The sequence below is a fragment of the Durio zibethinus genome, chromosome 1, assembly GCF_047325235.1.
Source record: "Durio zibethinus cultivar Kanyao isolate XHJ-2024 chromosome 1, ASM4732523v1, whole genome shotgun sequence".
Lineage (NCBI taxonomy): Eukaryota > Viridiplantae > Streptophyta > Magnoliopsida > Malvales > Malvaceae > Durio > Durio zibethinus.
In genome coordinates, this window is record NC_143162.1 from 38535275 (window position 1) to 38549549 (window position 14275).

A 14275-nucleotide genomic window follows, 5' to 3' on the forward strand; every position below is an offset into this window, starting at 1 on the left:
CCAATGTATTGGAATATTTATAAAAAAACTTCAATAAAATAAAAATTAGTTAAATTTTTCTTCAAAAATTTAACTAAAAAGGAAATCAATTAATAAAATGTTTGTATTAACATATTATCATTTGTATTGCATGCATTGTATAGTTCTTTTATGAAAAATAAATTTAAGCCTCCGAAGATGAGATTCTAAGATATTTCAAGAAGCGATGCCTAAGAAATCTCTAGGTGAGAAAGAGTTCTTCTAATGTTACCAATGTACTAAAACATTTTAAGAATTATTTTAATAAAATGATTCTAATTTATTTTTCTTGAATAATTTTTGAATATAAAAACCAAATCCCAATAAATGAAAAAAAATCAAAAAAAATATTTTCAAACACCGAAAATAATACTATTTTTTAAATCAAAATCAAAGGATAACACGTAGTTAAGTGGTACCATTTTTAAACAAGTGCTGTGGGGGTGCTAATCATTCTCCACACTTAATCGACTCCCGAACCCAGATCGTTGCGCTGACCCTAAAATTATCTTTTTAATAAATTTTAATTAATTTTAAGATTTCATTAAAATGATATGTTTTAATAGGTGGCCAATCGCTCCTAGCCAAAAAAGATTGGTGGATACAAATTTGTCGGATGGATACAAAATCGTTACGATGGATGGATACAAATTATTTTTTTTCCAAATTTGTCGGATGGATACAAAATCGTTACGACATCAAATAATAAAATTTATAAAAATTTCAAATGGTAAATTTTTATAAAATTCCTAGGTGAGAAATTTTGTCTAAATTTGTCCCAAATGGTAAAATAATTTAGATAAAATTTTAATAACAATAATTAATATTTATTTTCAAACAAAAAAATAATAAAATAAAAAATATTAATAAAAATTTTGGAATTAAATACAAATTACCTAAAGATGAGATTCTTAAAAATTTCAAATGGTAAATTTCTAAGAAATCTTTAGGTGAGAAATTTTGTCTAAATTTATCTCAAATGGTGGAATAATTTAGATGAAATTTCAATAAATGTAATTGTATTCTTTTCCAAATTTGGTTAAAAATGTGTGACAATTATCCAAGGATGAGATTCTTAGAAATTTCAAATGGTATATTTTCTAAGAAATCTCTAGGTGAGAAATTTCTTTAAATTTGTCCCAAACGGTGAAAGAATTTAAATAAAATTTCAATAAAAAATAGTTGTCATATTATTTTCTTTCCAAAATAAAAAGAAATAAAAAATTTTTTTAAATAAGCCCAAATGATGGAGAATTTAGAAATTCAAAAGAAAAGATATTTCTAATTTGACCCAAATGGTGGAATAATTAGATATATTTTCGACAAAAATAAAAAATAAAACTAAAAAGAAATCTTTTCGATGACAGAGCCTTTTTAAGAAATCAAATGAGATTTTTTAATACTCTTGCGGTGAGAAATATTTTTAAGAGTTCTACTAGATCGATGGAGAATCTTAAGAATTATTTTCAATATTCAACATAAAAAGTTAAAACCATTAGAATCAAGACCTTAGGATAAATTTAAAATAGAATGTGAGGGTACTATAATATTTTCTATATGTAACTGAACTCCCGAACCTTGTTCTGGTTAGTAAATTAGAACCTATTCTTTTAGAGACCCTTAGTCAAGCTTAAAAATTTCTTAAAAGGATAGATTTCTTAGGTGGTCAATCACACCTAGTAAAAAAAATTGGTGGAGACTCATTTTTTTAAGTCTAGCTATAGATTTTTTGATCTATATTTTATGATAGTTTGACGACTCCGCTGGGGACACATTTTCATAAATCAATGAACTTTCGATTAACTTCTGACGAATAACCCAGATTCTGACAACATTTTTCAAAATTCAGTGAATATTCAATTGGAGTTCATCTGAGTTTCTAAAGAGAGAAAAATGGGTAGAGAGAGAAGAAAAGGGGAAATTTGATGAAAAAAATCAAATTCAGGCTTTTATATTGATCCCAAAATGACGTCATTTTTGCCTTAAACGATCCTAGGATCCATGTGTTTTTCATTCGGGTGACCCGACCTTATCGTAACTCGCTCCATTGACCCACATTTCAATCAATTTCTTCAGTCGAGCCGAGCTGAGCCATGCCCCTTGAGCCGCATCTTCGAGCTATTATTTTTGCCTTTAGCAGAGCCTTTCAGTCGCTTCAGCTGAGCCGTTTCTATTTTTTGGTATTTTTTATTTATTTTATTTAGTATTTTATTTATGTGTTTTTTTAAGTATTATTCCATGATTAAATTTGGAAAAAAATAAAAAAAATAATTTTTTTTTAAGAATAAGTATTAATTATCTAATGATCGAATTTATAAAAATTTCAAATGATAAATTTCTATAAAATTTTTAGGTGAGAAATTTTGTCTAAATTTATCCCAAATGGTGAAATAATTTAGATAAAATTTTAATAACAATAATTAATATTTATTTTCAAACAAAAAAATAAAAAATTAAAAATATTGGAATTAAATACAAATTACCCAAGGATGAAATTCTTAGAAATTTCGAATGGTAAATTTCTAAGAAATCTCTAGGTGAGAAATTTTTTCTAAATTTGTCTCAAATGGTGGAATAATTTAAATGAAATTTTAATAAAAGCAATTGTATTCTTTTCCAAATTTGGTTGAAAATATGTGACAATTATCCAAGGATGAGATTCTTAGAAATTTCAAATGGTATATTTTTTAAGAAATCTCTAGGTGAGAAATTTCTTTAAATTTGTCCCAAATAGTGAAAGAATTTAAATAAAATTTCAATAAAAAATAGTTGTCATATTATTTTCTTTAAAAAAAAAAGAAATAAAAAAAATTTCTAAATAGGCCCAAATGGTGGAGAATTTAGAAATTCAAAAGAGAAGATATTTCTAATTTGGTCTAAATGGTGAAATAATTAAATATATTTTCAACAAAACCAAAAATAAAACTAAAAAAAAAATCTTTCTTATGACGGAGCCTCTTCAAAAAATCAAATGAGATTTTTGAATACTCTTAAGGTGAAAAAATATTTTTAAGAATTTTACTAGATCGATGGAGAGTCTTAATAAAAACTTAAAACCATTATAATCAAAACCTTAGGATAAATTTAAAATAAAATTGTACCATCCTTCGGATGGGTATGCGAGGGTGCTATAACCTTTTTCATATGTAATCGAACTCTCAAACCCTGTTCTGATTAGTAGACTATAACCTATTCTTTTAGGGACCCTTAGTCAAGCTTAGGAATTTCTTAAAAGAATAGATTCCTTAGGTGGCCAATCACACCTAGTAAAAAAAAGATTGGTGGAGTTTCATTTGTTAAGTCTAGCTATAGATTTTTGGATCTATATATTATGACAGTTTGACGACTCCACTGGGGGCACATTTTCAGAAATCAATGAACTTTTGATCAACTTTCGACAAACAACCTAGATTCGATAACTTTTTTCAGAATCTGGTGAATATTCAATCGAAATTCATCTAGGTTTCTAGAGAGAGAGGGAGAGAAAAAGGGGAAGAAAGAGAGAGGAGAAGAGAAAATATGATGAAAAAAAAATTGAATTTAGGCTTTTATACTAATCTCAAAACGAGGTCGTTTTCGCCTTAAACGATCCTAGGATCTGTGTTTTTCATGTGAGTGACCCCATCCGATCGTAACTTGCTCTACTGATCCGCATTTTATGTCAATTCCTTAAACTGAGTCGAGTTGAGTCACACCTCTTGAGCCATTATTTGTGCGTTTAGTCGAACTGTTTCAGCTGCTCCAACTAAGCTATTCTATTTTTTGGTTTTTTTATTTATTTTATTTAATATTTTATTTATGTGTTTATTTTTTAAAAGAAGTATTATTCCACGATTAAATTTGGAAAAAAATAAAAAAATATTTTTTTGAGAATAAATATTAATTACCAATGATGAAATTTATAGTAATTTCAAATGGTAAATTTTTATAAAATTCATAGGTGAGAAATTTTGTCTAAATTTGTCCCAAATGGTGGAATAATTTAGATAAAATTTTGATAACAATAATAATATTTATTTTCAAACAAAAAAATAAAAAAATAAAAAATATTAATAAAAATTTTGAAATTAAAAACAAATTACCCAAGGATGAGATTCTTAGAAATTTCAAATGGTAAATTTCTAAGAAATCTCTAGGTGAGAAATTTTCTCTAAATTTATCCCAAATTATGGAATAATTTAGATGAAATTTCAATAAAAGTAATTGTATTCTTTTCCAAATTTGGTTGAAAATATGTGACAATTATCCAAGGATGAAATTTTTAAAAATTTCAAATGGTATATTTTCTAATAAATCTCTAGGTGAGAAATTTCTTTAAATTTGTCCCAAATGGTGAAAGAATTTAAATAAAATTTCAATAAAAAATAGTTGTCATATTATTTTTTTTCCAAAAAAAAAAATAAATAGAATTTCTAAATAGGCCCAAGTGGTGGAGAATTTAGAAATTCAAAAGAAAAGATATTTCTAATTTGGTCCAAATGGTGGAAAAATTAGATATATTTTTGACAAAAACCAAAAATGAAACTAAAAAAAAAATCTTTCCGATGACGGAGCCTTTTTCAATAAATTAAATGGGATTTTTGAATACTCTTGAGGTGAGAAAATATTTTTAAAAGTTCTACTAAATCAATGGAGAATCTTAAGAATTATTTCCAATATTCAACATAAAAACTTAAAACCATTAAAATCAAGACCTTAGGATAAATTTAAAATAAAAGGGTACCATCTTTCGGATTGGCATGTGGGGGTGCTATAACCTTTTCTATATGTAACCAAAGTCTCGAACCCTGTTTTGGTTAGTAGACTAAAACCTATTCTTTTAAAGACCCTTAGTTAAGCTTAGGAATTCTTTAAAATGATAGATTCCTTAGGTAGCCAATCACACTTAGTAAAACAAAGATTGGTGGAGACTCTATTTGTTAAGTCTAGCAATAGATTTTTTATCTATATGTTATGACAATTTGGCGACTCTGTCGGGGACACATTTTCAGAAATCAATGAACTTTCGATCAACTTTCGGTGAACAACCCAGATTTTGACAACATTTTTTAGAATTCGATAAATATTCAACTGAAGTTCATCTAGGTTTCTAGAGAGAAAGGGAGAGAAAAAGGGGAAGAGAAATATAGGAAAAGAGGAAATCTGGTGAAAAAATACTAAATTTAGGCTTTTACACTGGTCCCAAAATGAGGTTGTTTTCGCCTTAAACGATCCCAGGATCCGTTTATTTTTCATTCAAGCGACTTAACCTGATTGTAACACGCTCTGCTGAGCCGCATTTCAGCCAATTCCTTCAGTCGAGCTGAGCTGAGTTGCACCCCCTGAACCGTATCTTCGAGCTGTTATTTGTGTTTTTAGTCGAGCCGTTTTAGCCGCTCCAGTCGAGCTGTTTCTATTTTCTAGTTTTTTATTTTATTTAGTATTTTATTTATGTGTTTTTTTTAAAGTATTATTGCATGATTAAATTTGGAAAAAAATTAAAAATATATATTCTTTTGAGAATAAGTATTAATTATCCAATGTGGAATTTATAAAAATTTCAAATGATAAATTTCTATAAAATTTATAGGTGAGAAATTTTGTTTAAATTTGTTCCAAATGGTGGAATAATATAGATAAAATTTTAATAACAATAATTAATATTTATTTTCAAACAAAAAATAAAAATATTAATAAAAATTTTAGAATTAAATACAAATTACCTAAGGATGAGATTCTTAGAAATTTTAAATGTTAAATTTTTACGAAATCTCTAGGTGATAAATTTTCTCTAAATTTATCTCAAATGGTGGAATAATTTAGATGAAATTTTAATAAAAATAATTGTATTCTTTTCCAAATTTGGTTGAAAATATGTAACAATTATCCAAGGATGAGATTCTTGGAAATTTCAAATGGTATATTTTCTAAGAAATCTCTAGGTAAGAAATTTTTTAAAATTTGTCCCAAATGGTGAAAGAATTTAAATGAAATTTCAATAAAAAAATAGTTGTCATATTATTTTCTTTAAAAATAAAAATAAAAAAATTTTCTAAATAGGCCTAAATGGTGAAGAATTTAGAAATTCAAAAGGGAAGATATTTTTAATTTGGCTCAAACGGTGGAATAATTAGAAATATTTTTTACAAAAACCAAAAATAAAACGAAAAATAAATCTTTCCAATGACAGAGCCTCTTCAAGAAATCAAATGAGATTTTTGAATATTCTTGAAGTGAGAAAATGTTTTTAAGTGTTCTATTAAATCTATGGAGAGTATTAAGAATTATTTCCAATATTCAACATAAAAACTTAAAACCATTAGAATTAAAACCTTAGGATAAATTTAAAATAAAATGGTACCATCCTTCGGATAGGCATGTGGGGGTGCTATAACATTCTTCATATGTAATCGAACTTCTGAATCCTATTCTGGTTAGTAAATTAGAACCTATTCTTTTAGAGGCTCTTAGTCAAGCTTAGGAATTCCTTAAAAGGATAGATTCTTTAGGTGGCCAATCACCCCTCGTAAAAAAAAGATTGGTGGCAACTTTATTTATTAAGTTTAGCTATAGATTTTCAAATCTATATGTTATGACAAAAAGTTTTTTTTTTTTTTGAATTGAAACAATAAGTTTATAGGTTTTGTTTTTGTAGAGAAAACATCAGTAAAAGAAAATAGTAATCACTACATTTATGATACTATAACCAGAGTATATATTTTAAATTATGATCATGACTTTTTTGAAAAAGAAAACGTGGTATTTAATAAAAAAAATAAAACTCCTAAGATTTTTAAACAGAATTATAGTTTTGAATTGGGATAAAATATTTTAAATTTTTTATTTTTTAAAGTAAAAACATATTTTACTTAAATATTTATTATTTATTATTTTGATGTTATCTTATTATATATTATTAAGTATAAATGGTTTGTATTGTAAATATTAATTGAAATGTTAAAATTAATATAACAGTATCCATAATTTATGTTTTTAATCATAAGATTCGATGATTGAAAAAATCGAATTTACAAAGATTATTTTTGTTAAATTTCATACATAGTCCTTGATTAAATAAAAAATTATAAATACTATGTTTGTATGTGCACAAACGGAGTATTTAGGTGGGATAAATTTTATAAGCATAGCTTTTTTTAAAGTGATAATGCATTGGTTAATTTGGAGATTGTTAATACTCCATTTTAAAGCAAAAACATAGTCCTTAATTAGGAAAAACTAAATTAGATAAACAAAATGTTTTAGGTATAAATGCACTATTTAGTTGATGTATTAAGAATAATAGGTGTACTACTTTTACTTAATTAGAAAACATAAATTTTATTATGGAACAAAAAAAATTAGGGAGACACAATTTTTTCCAATATAAACATACTATTTAACTGACGTATTAAAAATAATAGGTGTAGTTAATGATCTTATTTTCGATTGATTTTTTAGGCTTTTTTTGTATATATTATTTAAACATTGTTAAAGAATATAAAGAAAAAAAAAAACAAAATTTAGAAATATAAAGACAAAAGTTATATTTACTTCAAAGGAAAAAGAAATAAAACTTATATTTAAAACTATTTATACAATTAGAGAATTTAATAGAATATTTGAACAAATAAATAAAAAAACGTTGCTCAAATTAAGATGAACATCTTAAGTTCACCTTGTCGTTTTAAATTTAAGTAATATAATCAATAACAATTGTATCACATTGATGAATTTTGTTTAGATAACCTACTTTTGCATTTTGTCAAAATGATGAAGCAGCAGAAATCTGATCTTATGAATTATAAATCTTGAACTTTGCTTCTTTATCATATTTAAAGGTATTATAGCATATTAAACATTGGATATCATTAATTTTAATTCAGAATTCTAGATTTTTTTTGGCTAATATTTATGTTTGGTAAGTAATGTTGGGAATGAATTTTCTACAAGTTCTACTGAGTGATGCAAATGATGTTCTAGTTAAATATACATTCAAGAATGTTAATGAAAAGCTTAAAGTGTATCTTGTGCTTCATGGAATTTTAAATGCAGAAACAGAACGAGAAAAGATCAAGAATAAAAGTGCATTATCTCAAAATGATAAAGCACAAAAAATCATCATATCTTATGAATTATAGATCTTGAACCTTGTTTTTTTATCATCTTTAAAGGTATTGTAGCATATTAAACATTAGATATCATCAGTTCCAATTTAGAATTTAAGATTATTTTTTAGTTAATATTTATGTTTGATATTTAATGTTGGAAACAAATTTTTCATAGGTTCTACTGAGTGATGTAAATGATGTTATAATTGAGTATGTATTCAAGAATGTAATGAAAAGCTTAAATTTTATCTTATGCTTCATAGGATTCTAAATGCAAAAATAGAGTGTGAAAATATCAAGAATAAAAATACATTCTTTCAAAATGATTAAGCAACTAAAACTATTAGATCTTGTGAATTATAAATTTTGAACCTTACTCTTTATCTTCTTTAAAGATATTCTAGCATATTAAACATTGAATATCATCAGTTCCAATTCAGAATTCTAGATTATTATTTGTTAATAACTATGTTTGATATTTAATGTTTGAAACAAAGTTCCACAAGTTCTACTGAATGATGTAGATGATGGTCTAGTTCAATATGCATTCGAAAATGTTAATGAAAAGCTTAAAGTGTATTTTATGCTTAATGAAACTCTAAATGCAAAAGTAGAGGGTGAAAAGCTGGAGAATAAAAATGCATTCTATGAACATGATACAGAAACAGAAGTCATAAGATGTTATGAATTAAAGGTCTGTTTACATATTAAAATGAAAATTATAATATAAATATAAAGTTCAAAGTGGATTAATAACTGTAAGAACAAAATAATAAAATAATAAATCAATTATTTACAAATTTAGATTGTTATAAATGGTCATTCATAATCATGATAAATAATAACTTTAAAAGTAAATTGGTTGATGTTTCCATAAAGAAAAAGACACCAGATTTCAAGTCATTATCAACAACAAATTTTTTCCTTCTCGTTGTGAACACTTTGTTTTCATTACTGCATTTGCATCACATAGTCCAAATCTTATTCGATGAAAGAATCAATAAAGTCATAGATGTGGTGTGGTTTGGCAGATAATAATGGTATTTGGATGGAATTTTCTATTATAAAGAAATTATTGCAAAAGTTATCAATGAAAGTCACAAAAAAAAATTGATAAAATGTATTGATACATAGTTATTTATAAGGTGTCAATGATAAATATATTGATGTACAATTAACTTAAAAATTAGTAACAAAGAAATAATAGTATAGTGCATAAAAAGAGTATATATGTAGTTCATCACCAAAATGTAAAATCTTTAAACATTTGTCTCTTTCATCGAGCAGTAAAGCATTGGCCTATCATCATCAACAGATTCATCATATCCAAATGTGTCATGATGATAACTTTGATATTGGTCATTTGATTCATTATTTGAATCTTCAGCATCAATGATTTGAATAAGATTTGGTTGATTAACCAAAAAAGAACTTGCATAATTGATTTCATTTTGATTCACTGTAACAAAGGAAATATATACAATATAAATATACAGAACAATAATGGATTCAATTAGTTAACAATTTATTTGATGCCATCAATAAACTTGGTCTAGTAAGAAGGAAACCCTAAAAAATCATACTCTTATTATATCTAAAATTCAATAAATCTCTAGGTTTGAGAGAATGGATGCCAACAAAGTGTTTCCATCCATTTTGTAACTATAGTTGGCCTTTAATTTTGGTTAACTCCATTTGGAATAAATTTGAAGTAGAATCCTTGAGATACGTAAATGATGGAATTCCAATGATTGATAAATTTGTACAATTAAATCCTTTAGGAAGTTTTTAAAATGCAATTTTGTGAAAATTTATTAGAAAAAACTAATTAAAAAATAATAATAGGTATATCTATAAATCCTTCAAGTACATCTAAAGTCATTAACAATAACAAATTAACAAATAAAGAGCATAATATTTGAATCATTATAGTTACAAAATAGGTGAACATCAAATATAAAATTGTGGTTAACTAAATTGTTAATAAAGTATTAAAAATTTATGTGTTTGGAGAAAAGTTAATCGTTTATAATCATATGGTGGTTCAACTACTTATAAAAGACTCCAAATTCATGGTAACAATAAGTGAATCTAAAAAAAATACATCTACATACAAAATATAATCTAAAATTACAAATGTAACAAAAATGGGTTAAAATAAGATTATAATATAAATTGTTTCTTAAAAGTAAATCTATTTAATTATAATATGATAAAAAGGGAATAAAAAATTAAAAAAAATACTTGTGTTTAGATGACTTTTATCACAATATCTTGAGTAATATTCTTTTCGACCAAGATGATAAAAAACTGAGGGATTTCATTGATAGTTCAATATTTGCCAAAATGACGGGCAACCATTTGTGTTGATAGAAAGAAGTTTATTTATTTATTTATTTATGTGGTTTAAGTATAATGAAACAGAATGGGGTGTGGTATTTTCAATGATGCAAGGAGGTTGTTTAGTTTTTATGTATGAATTCAGTTTTCATATATAAGTTTAATAGGGTTGGCAATCGAATGTTAAAGCATTTTTGAGGAGTTAAACTTGCACTTAATGTATAATTAATTTATCAAAAATTGTTTAAATAAATTAGGTGGTGATTCATTTACATGAATTTAATGTTGATTTCAATTTTCACAACCAAAATTTGAGGAATGGCAAAAGTTGGAATTAAAAAGGTTGGTATAAATTAGGTTTGTAATTAATTTTTATGTAAGTTTTTTTTTTTTAATTTTGTTAGGAATAATTTAGAAGAATGATAACATTTGGATTTAAATGATTGCCAAATTGAAATTTAATAATTTTAAGATAACTTTGAATATAATATTTCTTATTGAAAAATGAGTTGGTATTTATGTATATATATATGTGTGTGTGTGTGTGTGTGTGTGCGCGCGTGCATGTGTGTGTGTGTGTATAAATTAAAAAATAAAGATATTTTATTTATAATTTGATTTTGAATTGTGAAAAATATAAATACAAGGGTAAAAACTTTATTTTTTATATCTCTTTGTATACGTGAGTATAACATTGCAGATTCCATTGGAATATAACCATAAAAATGAATAAAAGAATAACAAGGGTTCTTTTTAAAGATAAAAGAATAAAAGAAATATATATTTGCAATTTGCCTAAGTAAATTTGAATAGTAGAGAAATCTATTAAAAGTAAAAATAATATATATATAATTATAGATTTTATATATAAAAATTTAATAATTGCATCAATGAGAAGAATAAATGTTACTTTTGAAGATATTTTGTTATAATAAAATTGATTCAGCCATATTTAACAAAAAATTCCAAAACTTGTAAAAAAAAATTATATTTATATGATTACAAATTTATCTATCAATAGAAAATTATAAATCTATCTAAAACAAATAGTAGCAAAAAACACAAATTTACAATCAGAATAAAAGAAAAAAAATAAAAAATTTAGAATAAGATGCCATGAAAATAAATCATGTAATGAAAAACTTAAAATACATATAAATGTTGTAATATTGAAGGACAAAGTAGAATATAATAGATATCAAATACAAAAAAAAAAAAAAATTGTATTGATCATTTGTTCACCAAAAAATCTTGAGAGACATGCTTTCGAAATAAAGAGAGATAAAATTTTGGTGCATGATCAACATTTTTTACGTTCTCCATTGGTGAAATTTATTGTTTGTTTTTTTTTTTTTAGTGGGAGCAAATAAGTGTTTATATGCAAGGAATATAATTTTAAAGTGGTGAAAGAATTTTTTAAGAATTCTCTAAAAAGAGATCTTAGATGTTCAAATGGGTTTTATTTTAATAGATTTTAACTAGTTAGGTTTTATGTTATGATGGGAAGCAAGAATCCCATACATTTCTATGATTGTAAAATTCTAGCCTTTACATTTATAAATTTATAAACATGGTATTTATTATTTGAAAAGCACATTTCTAACATCGAAAAACAAAGTAAAAATAATTTCTACTTTTTTATTCATTATCAACCACATTTCTAAATAAAACAAGTGCTATCGGATTATTATCAAATATGTTTTGGAATTAATAAACGTGATATTTGCAAGCAAATTGTACAGTTAGAAGTACCATTATTTTTTGAAATAATATCAATTGCTACGTTATCCACATATAAACATGGTTGATATTAAAACATCTATATTAGGATACTACCATATGACAAATCAAACTCAACAAAGCATGGATCAAATGATTCATTACGTTTTAAAAAATGAAAATGTTATTTTTTTTAAAAAAAAAGAGTAATAAAAACATAGAATTGCAATAATTCACCTTGTTTATACCTAAATCAGTGTTAAAAAAGATACAGAGATAATTTTATCAATATAGATTTATCACCTAAACCTTTTACCAACCCCTCCCTCACTTTTACTTTAGTTAAATCAAAGAAAAACTACCCCTCTTTTACTTTGATCTTTTTTAGAAAATATAAAAAAAATCCAAAAAGTAAAAAGAAAGAAGAACAACAAAATAACCATGCTGCACTTTAAAAAATAAAAGAAAAAGCAAAAAAGAAAGGAGTAGCATTAAACAACCATGTGACATTCCTAAAGAAGAATCCTATGTTCCCAAAAATGATATCAATAATTTATATTTTTTTAACCACAATGTTTCTTATTGTGTAAATGTGGTATTAAATTCTTTGAACACCATGTTTCTACCACAGCGAATGCAATAAAAGCAATTCTTATATCTAACCTTTTTTTTTCCTTTTTAACCATGTTTCAAAACAAAAAAAGATGTGATTTTGGACAATCGTTAAAGACATTTTTCAATTAATAAATGTAGTATTTGTAACCAAATGCTAAACTTTTAACCACCATTAAATTTTTTTAAAATTACATTACTTGTTATGTTACCCATCTTTATAAATGTGGTTGATATAAAAACATCTATATTGGCAGACTACCCTGTAGCAAATCAAAGTCTATGTTTAAAAAAAATAAAAGTAGTTTTCTATAAATAAAAAATAATTAAAAAAATGGAATTACAATCATCCACTATCTTTGTATCCAAGTCAGTATTCAAAAAGTTAAAAGGAAAATTTTATCAATAAAGATTTACCACCCAAATCTTACATAAAAATAATAAAAAATTTTCAATAAAAAATAATTACAAAAGAAACATTTAATAAAATTAATAATATAATTTAAGAAAAAACCAAGAGTAAAATGATTGTTAAAATTTGTAATTAAGATATCCAAAAAAAATGATCATAAGATAATTGTTTATATTAAATAGTTGAAAAAATATTACAGAATACATGAAAAAAACTACTCAATATTCTTAGTTATAAGTCTGTAAATTGAATAAAAATAAAAATAATAATGATTTAATTGATCATCAATTTTTTTACATCAATCAAAATAACAATTTGTTTACTGTGGTTACATCTAAATTATATCATTCAACATTGTTTTGATCAATAATGATTTCCCTAATAATATTACATCTGGTATCTCTTATGAACAAAATGTTTTCCTTTTGAACATAAATGTTATTTCACTAGCCATTAAAGAATTGATTTGTATCTATGACTAACTTATCACAAAGCAAAAAGGTAAGAAAAAAAAATATCATGATGATATACTAAACAAAATGATGGCATTATGTGCTTGGTATTCCTCATAATGTATGATAAAAAATTATTTTATCAAAAAGTTATAACAAATCCCTTCAATCTTTATTTTTCTCTTATCCCCATAAATATAAAAGAAAATTAAAAATAAAAGACTTAACTTCTATGTTTAATTAAGAATAATATATGTTGATGAAAGATATGATCATATTTACAGAAAAGATCATCTTGAAAGCATTTTTGTCATTCATAAAATATTGATATCAGTAATTGAATACATTAGAACTCTACAAAATAAATAAAATATGAAAAAAACTTGGATTTAAGTTTTTTCAAAGGTTGTTCATTGATGTTCTCTTATTCAATATCTGCTTCAACAATTGATCTAAAAACCCTTTTTTTCTATATTACAATTTTAAGTAAACAAAAATAGATTACTAAAATGTACAACATGTGAATATAAATTTATTAATAAAATTCACAAAAAAAATTATAATTCAATTTTATTTATGGCTAAAAATTTAATAGGAAAAACATACCTTCTTAAAGAAATATCTTTCAATGCATC